Source organism: Borostomias antarcticus (genome assembly GCF_949987555.1).
Source record: "Borostomias antarcticus genome assembly, chromosome: 26".
Taxonomy (NCBI): Eukaryota; Metazoa; Chordata; class Actinopteri; order Stomiiformes; family Stomiidae; genus Borostomias; species Borostomias antarcticus.
In genome coordinates this window covers 6,299,944-6,309,943 of record NC_140259.1, presented here as the reverse complement: position 1 = coordinate 6,309,943, position 10,000 = coordinate 6,299,944, and the positions used below count along the sequence as shown (strand labels likewise).

The 10,000-nt window shown below is 52.0% G+C and overlaps 1 protein-coding gene across 1 annotated transcript in view; it reads right to left on the bottom strand.

The window, feature by feature from the left end:
• Nucleotides 1-10,000, bottom strand: part of LOC311326220 (CUGBP Elav-like family member 5) — a gene marked incomplete at both ends in the record, with an annotated part of 29,760 nt that overhangs the window by 2,277 nt on the left and 17,483 nt on the right. The window lies entirely within an intron of this gene.

Here is a 10,000-nt window from a genome sequence, read left to right as displayed (position 1 = left end):
CTCCCCATCTCCCCTCCTCCTCCTCCCCGCGCTCCCCATCTCCCCTCCTCCACCTCCCCATCTCCCCTCCTCCTCCTCCCCACGCTCCCCATCTCCCCTCCTCCTCCTCCCCATCTCCCCTCCTCCACCTCCCCATCTCCCCTCCTCCCCATGCTCCCCATCTCCCCTCCTCCTCCTCCTCCCCATCTCCCCTCCTCCTCCTCCCCACGCTCCCCATCTCCCCTCCTCCTCCTCCCCACGCTCCCCATCTCCCCTCCTCCTCCTCCCCATCTCCCCTCCTCCTCCTCCACCTCCCCATCTCCCCTCCTCCTCCTCCCTGCGCTCCCCATCTCCCCTCCTCCTCCTCCCCGCGCTCCCCATCTCCCCTCCTCCTCCCCGCACTCCCCATCTCCCCTCCTCCTCCTCCCCACACTCCCCATCTGCCCTCCTCCACCTCCCCGCGCTCCCCATCTCCCCTCCTCCTCCTCCCCATCTCCCCATCTCCTCCTCCCCATCTCCCCTCCTCCTCCTCCCCATCTCCCCTCCTCCACCAGCCCTAACCCTAACCACACACACGCACGCACAGCCACGGATGCCTGCGCACACACACACTGCGTACACACACACACTCGCACATTCTACATTTTCTGAAGCTGACACACACCTGCACTGTCTACCGTCACGGTCTCTCTACAGTATATCTCTCTATGAGACAGATGTGCATATGCATGTTAGCGACTGGTTTAGACACTTTTGTCGCAACATGCGCCTGAAAACATGGCATGGTACTGTACGTACAGTATGAACAGACGTTAGAGCATGTATGAACACACACGCACAGTTTAAACTGCATTTTGCCTGCTGCAGGGCCACAGAAAGGCAAGTGGCGCGTTTCCTACTCATGCATACCCGTGTGTATTCATGGCAGGGTCGAGGGAAGGTTAATATAATTAATATTCCGTCGTACGTATGAAAAATGCGGGGTAAAGCACACATCTGTTTTGCGGTGACATGTCTCCACCTTTGAAAAGAAGGTGCATTCCAGTTAGCGCCTAACCCAACCAGCCTACACATAACCGTATCCCCTGGACACACACACACACACAAACACACACAGATGGAGACAACTAGCTACATATTTTAATTAATGTAGCTACTAACTAATTAGGCCTGTATAACGTGGAGAATGGCAACAAAACTGGAGTGTTCACAATGCAGACATTCACTGATTAGACAACTGGGACCAGCCGGGCGCACCGGCTTCAACTGGCTCTAGAGAACGAGCAGATGCCAGGGATAGCCTAGAATGACAATCACTGCTCTTGCAAATAAGAGACAGTATGACCATCGCCTTAAACCATCGTTCCCAAACTCCATCAATGTGGCCCTCCCTTCTGAAAACAGTGACACACCCGCGCCCCCCCAACCCCCCCAAATTTGTCCATTTTGCAAGGCAGCGTTAGCTAGCCCATAACGTTACACAGCTAAGTTAGCTCGGTGGCACCTGCTGCTAGTTAACGTTATCACGTTTTCACACAATACATTCATGCCTGCGGGGGGAGGCTCTCTCTGCACTATCCACACATTTAGGATACATCTCTCCCATTATTTATTTCGATCTTCTGACCTTTAAAATCACATTTCATTCATAAAAACCATAGACAATTTTAAAATAAAAAACATGTTTTTCCTTCTTTTTTTCTAACCATCCCTCCGCGCCTCCCCTGAATTTCTTTGGGGCCCCCCAGGGGCCTCACAGTTTGGGAACCCATGATTTAAAGCAATCTATGACACGGAGAAAGCTTTATGTTCTGCTCTACATAAAGCAATACCGCCTACTGCCAATCGTTATTAACTCGAGCACTTTCAGGGCAGTAACGCTGATTGCACGATGAGCTGCGGGCTTTGTGCTGTACATCCGACTTAAAACGAAGCAGGGAGAGAGAGAGGCAGACTGGGAGAGAGAGACAGGCGGGGAGAGAGAACGAGAGGCAGAGGGAGAAAGAGAGAGACCAGGAGGAGGGCTAAAGCAATCATTTTCTCCCCGACTGTCTGTATAAATAGATGTGTGTAGTGTTTTATTAATGAGGTTGATGTGGGTTACCACACACTGTCACACCTCCGCCAGGCTGACAGTGGTTTATTAGCAATCACAGGAGCTCCCGCTTCCTATTTCAACGAGACACGTCCTCGGGGCGCCGGTGATGAATTAGACGTCTTCGCTCGGGAAATATCACTTCTCCTTCCTCCACCTGCTACAGGTCAAACTGTGACTCTTTTTTTTCCCCCCCCGGCAGACAACCTCTGTCAGGGCGAACCTGGTCACGGAAGGTGTGTGTGTGTGTGTGTGTGTGTGTGTAGGGGGGGGAAGGGGGGGGCCCTGTTTCCACACCAAGTCATTGCATCACGCTAACCTCGCTAACCTCAGTGACTGAGAGGAGTGTTTGTCTTAAGTCCGTCATCTATTGATCTATTGATCGGCTTGTAGCTTTTGTCTGATAGTCGTTGATTGACTTGTAGTGTTTATCTGGTAGCCGTTGCCTCAGACTTTAACTTTAAGCTTAACCATTAGTCTATAAAACTCTCGCCAATGGCATTTTATGGTTGGACTTAAGCCTTTAGCTCTTAAAGATTAGCTGTCGTAAGCCTGCACCCAGTAGCATATGACCGTTAGTCATTAGTATGTAGGATTTAGCCTAGCTGGTAGTATAAAGCCAAGCCTGCAGTGTTTAGCCAAGTCTGCAGTGTTTAGCCTAGCATGTGAATGTGTGTGTATTTGTGTGTGTGTGTGCGCGTGTGTGTTTGTCAGGGGTAGGAGGGAGTTGGAATTGAGGACGATTGAAGTGCTATTGAATTAAATTAATACAACTTTTTTGTTTGTTAGGGTTGTTTGTTTTTCCGGTTGATTTGCATTGGTCTTGTTTATTTGATTAACAGTATCTGACAAATACTGTTCCTAACTCTCATCAAGCAGGGAGCAGCTGCAAATATTGTATTAAAATTAAAAACACCACCCCCAAAATCGGATTTATTTGTTAGTGGTGTGACACATGACACTGAGAATGAATGAATCACGAAAGGAAATGAACAACCAGAGTGCAGGTGCAGAAAGGACATATTGAAACGTGGCTCTGTTCTTTTAAAGTATGGATTAATAAAAAGTTTTGAGGCCACGGGCGATGAGCTCTAACAACTTTATAATTGGAATCCAAACACCTCCAGATTGCTGTGGCTGGGTGCATACGCAGTGTGAAACCAGAAGGATGATGAAATAGTTGGAAAGCCGAGGAGGAGGAGGGTGTGAGCCTGGCCTGCTGACTCAGCATGGCGCTGGGGACGGAGTCCTCGGAATCAGCCCGTCGAAATCTAACACACTCTGATCACACACACCGATCCACACAGGTGAACCTCCTCCTCCTCCTCTCTTCTTCTCTCCTCTCTCTTTTCTCCTCCTCTCCTCCCTCCTTCTCTCATCTCGCCTCCCCTCTGTTCTCTCCCCTCCCCCACCTCTCTCTCTCTCTCTTTCTCTCTCTCTCCATCCGTTCCTCCCTCCAGCTCCTTGCCGCCCCTCCTGCTGTAGTGTGAAGGAGGAGGTGGAGGAGGTGTCCTCTCCTGTGCCGTCTCCTGCCCCAGGAGGAGTGAGGGGAGCACAAACACAGCCAGGTCCGACACAGGGCCCGACATCTCTCCCTCTCTCTCCTCCCCTTCATCTCCATCTCTCTCTCACTTCGCCTCCCTCCATCCATCCATCCATCCATCTCTCTCCCCCTGCTTCCCTCTCTCTCTCTCTCCCTCCCTCTCTCTCCCTCTCTCTCCCTCTCTCTCATCTCCATCTCTCTCACTTCACCTCCCTCCATCCATCCATCCATCCATCCATCTCTCTCCCCCTGCTTCTCTCTCTCTCTCACTTCGCCTCCCTCCATCCATCCATCCATCACTCCATCTCTCTCCCCCTGCTTCCCTCTCTCTCTCTCTCCCTCTCTCCTCCCCTTCATCTCCATCTCTCTCTCTCACTTCGCCTCCCTCCCTCCATCCATCCTCCATCTCTCTCCCCCTGCTTCTCTCTCCCTCTCCCTCTCTCTCTCCCCCCCTTCATCTCCATCTCTCTCTCACTTCGCCTCCCTCCCTCCCTCCCTCCCTCCCTCCATCCATCCATCTCTCTCCCCCTGCTTCCCCCCCTCTCTATCTCTCTCGCTCTCCCTCTCTCTCATACATCACTCCTGCTCTGTGTAATGTCCCCACTAGATGACTGTCTGACTTAATTAGTTACTGTACTGCTAGGGGCTGCTGGAGGGGTGATACACTCAAGCTGGGAGCTGAACACACATCGTCATCATCTTCATCATCATCGTCATCTTCATCATCATCATCACCACCAGCATGTGGAGGCTGGGGTGGAAGGGAGGTCTGGGGAAAGGGTGGAGGAGAGAGAGAACGGAAAAAGAGCAGAGGGAAAAGGGTAAAAAATAACTAGGGAAGGGATGAAGAGGAGGAGGATGACGAGGAGGAAGAGGAGGATGAGGAATGGAGAGAGACTACCTTCCAAAGCGCTCTAAGTAACTGTCCTGTTCAAGCTGCTATTTCAGCTGCCCTGGCCTAATTGCCTGGTAATGAGTGATGGCGGCCGTCGCGTGGTGTAAACCTGCAGCTGAACTAAGGCAGCCAGCTCCCTCACAGCCTCCCCCTGCCCCCCTCCGACCCACACACATCTACACACACACGCGCGCACACGCACACAAACGCGCGCACACACACAAACATACACACGCGCACGTACACACACACGCACACACACAGTTACCCGTTACTGTGTTGATGTTTCATTTACTATGCAAATCTTTATTGTTCGTTTTTTTTTTTTTCTTTGTTTAGTTTACATACATGCGTCTAAAAATTGTTGGCAACACAAATGTACAAGTTTGTCCTGTCAATAAAGTGAATTGAATTGAACTGAATTGAGATACAGAGAGAGAGAGAGAGAGACCTTCATACAAGGGAGAGGGAGGGAGAGAGCACAAGAGAGGGATGAAGAGGGAGAGAGAGAGAGAGAGAGAGAGAGAGAGAGAATTGAGGGGGGAAAAGAGATGGATAGATATAGAAAGGGCAGAAGAGAGACGGAGAGAGAAAAAGAGAAGGAGAGAGAGAAGTGAGAGAGGGTGGGGCTGGAAGTCCGTCTCTAGTTCCACAGCGGTGGGATTTACCCAGAAATCAATGAGGCAGTTTTCTCTCCGAGTCGTGTCAAGGTCAGTAAACTGCCTCTCTGCCTGTTCATGTAGCCCAGTCTAAGAGGCCACTGTTAAAAGCACATGTCCCCACAGTACACACATACAGCTAACCTACAAAAACCCATGTCCCCACAGTACACACATACAGCTAACCTACAAAAACACATGTCCCCACAATACACACATACAGCTAACCTACAAAAACACATTTCCCCACAGTACACACATGCAGCTAACCTACAAAAGCATATGTCCCCACAGTACACACATACAGCTCACCTACAAAAACACATGTCCCCACAACACACATACAGCTAACCTACAAAAACACATGTCCCCACAATACACACATACAGCTAACCTACAAAAACACATGTCCCCACAGTACACACATATAGCTAACCTACAAAAACACATGTCCCCACAGTACACAAATACAGCTAACCTACAAAAACACATGTCCCCACAGTACACACATACAGCTAACCTACAAAAACACATGTCCCCACAACACACACATACAGCTAACCTACAAAAACACATCCCCACAGTACACGCATACAGCTAACCTACAAAATCACATGTCCCCACAGTACACACATACAGCTAACCTACAAAAACACATGTCCCCACAATACACACATACACCTAACCTACAAAAACACATGTCCCCACAGTACACACATACAGCTAACCTAGGCCGTGTCCGAACGTGCATACTGCCTACTATATAGTACCCACTATATAGTACCTACTACTCCATGCTGTATGCGAAATAAATGTAGTACCTTCTATACAGTATGCCAGATGCAGTATGCACGTTCGGACACAGCCTACTACATTTTCGCCTACTATATACTAGGCAGTATGCACGTTCGGACACGGCCCTACTGCATGTCTCTGTCTGGACACGTGATAGCTGTGTCCTGTAGATAGCCTGCTGCGCTTGTTGACTAGGCTACCACTAATCCCACCTCTCTAGTCAATCCACTGCAAAGCTACTTAGCTCTACATAGCTGGTCTATACCCACTGCTTCTTAGATATCATATAAATTATATCCCTCTGACAAGGTTTTGTAGTTATCTGTGAAGTCATGCTGTTGTGTTCATACATGGAACCAATGACCCTCTTTAGTCACACGCACACTAAGTAAATTCCCCTTTAAAAAGTGTCCGAAACGACACCTCATGTAGGCGACCACATAACGGGACTCCCTCGACCGCTGACCTCTGACTTCTGACCTCTGTCCTCTGTCAGAGTTGAGTCCTACACTGATGTTCATGTGAACGTGTTCTGTCGTCTGTCATGATTGTTATGTCCTGCTATTTTGCGTTATTGTATGTACACGCCGGTTTGCATGATTGTATTGTCGTCATGTGCAGTAAATGTCATTAAATGTGATGTCAGTCATGTCGTGTATGTGATGTCAGTCATGTTGCCATGTCCTGTCTTGTAATGTATGTGATTTTAATCTACGTGGACCCTGGGAAGATCAGCTGTCATTCTGCGATGGCTAATGGAGATCCAAAACAAACGTGAAACAACTGGCCCCGCCCCGTTCTCAACCAGCCGAGGCACCGGAGGCTCCAGCCCGACAGCTGGGCCACCACGGCGGGAGGCGCTTTGATTCGACAAAAACGAAATTGAAAAGCACCTTTTCAAGAAGGAGCTTCAAAGCGCAGGAAGGCGGGCCGCTAAAGAGGAGAGGGACGGAGGAAAAGAAGTCAGTCATCCTTCCTTCCCTCGCTCCTTTCCTCGCCGCGCGTCTTCAAGCCCCTTTCCGACGGGGGGATCCTAACGGCTGGGTTCTGTGGGTTCCCCCGGGCGCTCTTCTGACTGGCGGAGAGCGAAGTGGGAGACGGTTCCATCATATTGACGCAATACAGTCACGCGCTACAATACGCTACGGTACGCGCTACGGTACACTATGGTATGCTACGGTACGCGCTACGGTACGCGCTACGGTACACTACGGTAGGCGCTACGGTACACTACGGTATGCTACGGTACGCGCTACGGTACGCTACGGTACGCTACGGTACACGCTACGGTACACTACGGTACGCTACGGTTTGCTACGGTACGCTACGGTACGCTACGGTATGCTACGGTACACGCTATGGTATGCTACGGTACACGCTACGGTACGCTACGGTACGCTACGGTACGCCACGGTATGCCACGGTACACGCTACAGTACGCTACGGTATGCTACGGTACGCGCTACGGTACACTATGGTACGCTACGGTACGCGCTATGGTACGCTACGGTACGCGCTACTGTACGCTACGGTATGCTACGTGGGGCACACGGGAATGTTGATCGTTAACACGGGTGGCCACGGTGACCCGGCAGGTAGGTTAATTAAAAGTATTGATGCATTTCCTGGTGAAGGCAGGAGCAGGAAGCGGAAGCCTGTTCCCGGGAGAAAGAAAAAGGCCTTGTCATTTTGAGACAACGCACCAACCACAGGCACCCAGAGAGAGAAGGAGAAAAAGAGAGAGAGAGGGAGGGAGAGAGAGAGAGAGAGGGAGACAGGGAGGGAGGGAGAGAGAGAGAGAGGGAGTGGGTGAGAGAGAGAAGAGGATGGACAGACAGACAAATACGCAGACATACGGTGAGAAACTCATCTGCCGTTAATTAATGTGAGAAATCCTGTTTTAATTAAGCCATCTTTTTTATCTCGGAGCACTCGACCACGGGCAGGCTGCCATTCTGGAGCCCGCTGTGAGGAGCGCACGCACACGCCCTCACAACCACGGAGCCCGCATTAAGAAAGCCTCCCTCAGATCCTCCGTCAAATCAGGCTGGAGATCCAACAATCCTCCGTTGCTCTTTTTCATGCGCTGTTCTGTAAGAAACGTACCGTCCTAGTCGGGAGTGAGATTATCTCGCCGTGACCTAGTTTAAAACATGATGGGATATATTCTGAACTTCCCTTCCCTATAGTAAAAGAAAAAGAAAACATGCTGCTCCACTACATGCGTACATGAGTACATGCGTGTGCTTCCCTCTCGCAGCTAGCTGGCTTCCCCCTCTCTGCTGGGGGGGTGGGGGGTGGACACAGCCGGAAGGTGAGGAGAGGCCCCCATAGCGAGCTGCAGCTGCTCCCAGGAACCCCGCCCCTCTCTTCGGCCCTCACCCCCCCCCCCCCCCCCCCGGCACCGGAGGCGTCTTTTTTTTGGGGGGGGGGGGGGGGGGGTTAGCTGGCAGGCAATCAGTGATGTCACGACGCCAGCGTCGCTGCCGTGGCAGCTTAACCTATTTTCAGAAATACCACAGATGGCTATTTATAGGCCGTGCTGAGCAGCGAGCGCGGCCTCGCCTCCCTCGCCTCCCTCCAGACCCCCGGCTGGCCGCGCCGGCAGACATTTTCCGCCCGAGTGTAACGTCCCCGTTTCCTGGGGATCCGGGCTGGTATTCACGACAGCGAGAGACGGTTTTGGATGGGGGTGCAGATATCATTATAGGAGGTAGGCCTCATTCATGGTGGAAGCGGGTATTCAGTGAAGGATAACTGAATACCGCTGACGTTACAGCAGTTGTAGTTGTATTAGTCCCCTCCCTCCCCTCTTCTCCTCCTCCCTCCCTCCCTCTCTCCTCCCTCCCTCCCCTCTTCTCCTCCTCCCTCCCTCCCCTCCCCTCTTCTCCTTCTCCCCTCTTCTCCCCCTCCCCCTTTCCTCCCCCCTTCCCCTCTCCTCCCCCCTCCCCTCTTCTCCCCCTCCCTCTCTCCTCCCCCCTCCCTCTCTCCTCCTCCCCTCTCTCCTCCCCCCTCCCTCTCCTCCCCTCTCCCCTCCCCCCTCCCTCTCTCCTCCCCCCTCCCCTCTTCTCCCCCTCCCTCTCTCCTCCCCCCTCCCTCTCTCCTCCTCCCCTCTCTCCTCCCCCCTCCTGTTCATCTCTGTTTTCCTCTACCTCTCCCTCTGGAGAGAGAGAAAGAAAGAGAGATGCTACCGCTGTAAACCTGTCTGCACCCTCCCTCAGTCTCTCTGCCCCTCAGTCTCTCTGCCCCTCAGTCTCTCTTCCTCTCAGTCTCTCTTCCTCTCAGTCTCTCTTCCTCTCAGTCTCTCTTCCTCTCAGTCTCTCCTCCTCTCAGTCTCTCTCTGCCCCTCAGTCTCTCTTCCTCTCAGTCTCTCTTCCTCTCAGTCTCTCTCTGCCCCTCAGTCTCTCTTCCTCTCAGTCTCTCTTCCTCTCAGTCTCTCTTCCTCTCAGTCTCTCTTCCTCTCAGTCTCTCTTCCTCTCAGTCTCTCCTCCTCTCAGTCTCTCCTCCTCTCAGTCTCTCCTCCTCTCAGTCTCTCTGCCCCTCAGTCTCTCTCTGCCCCTCAGTCTCTCTTCCTCTCAGTCTCTCTTCCTCTCAGTCTCTCTGCCCCTCAGTCTCTCTGCCCCTCAGTCTCTCTTCCTCTCAGTCTCTCCTCCTCTCAGTCTCTCCTCCTCTCAGTCTCTCTTCCTCTCGGTCTCTCTTCCTCTCGGTCTCTCATCCTCTCGGTCTCTCATCCTCTCAGTCTCTCATCCTCTCGGTCTCTCATCCTCTCGGTCTCTCTTCCTCTCAGTCTCTCTTCCCCTCAGTCTCTCTTCCTCTCAGTCTCTCCTCCTCTCAGTCTCTCCTCCTCTCAGTCTCTCTCTTCCTCTTAGTCTCTCTTCCTCTCAGTCTCTCTTCCTCTCAGTCTCTCCTCCTCTCAGTCTCTCCTCCTCTCAGTCTCTCTTCCTCTCGGTCTCTCATCCTCTCAGTCTCTCATCCTCTCGGTCTCTCATCCTCTCGGTCTCTCTTCCTCTCGGTCTCTCTTCCTCTCAGTCTCT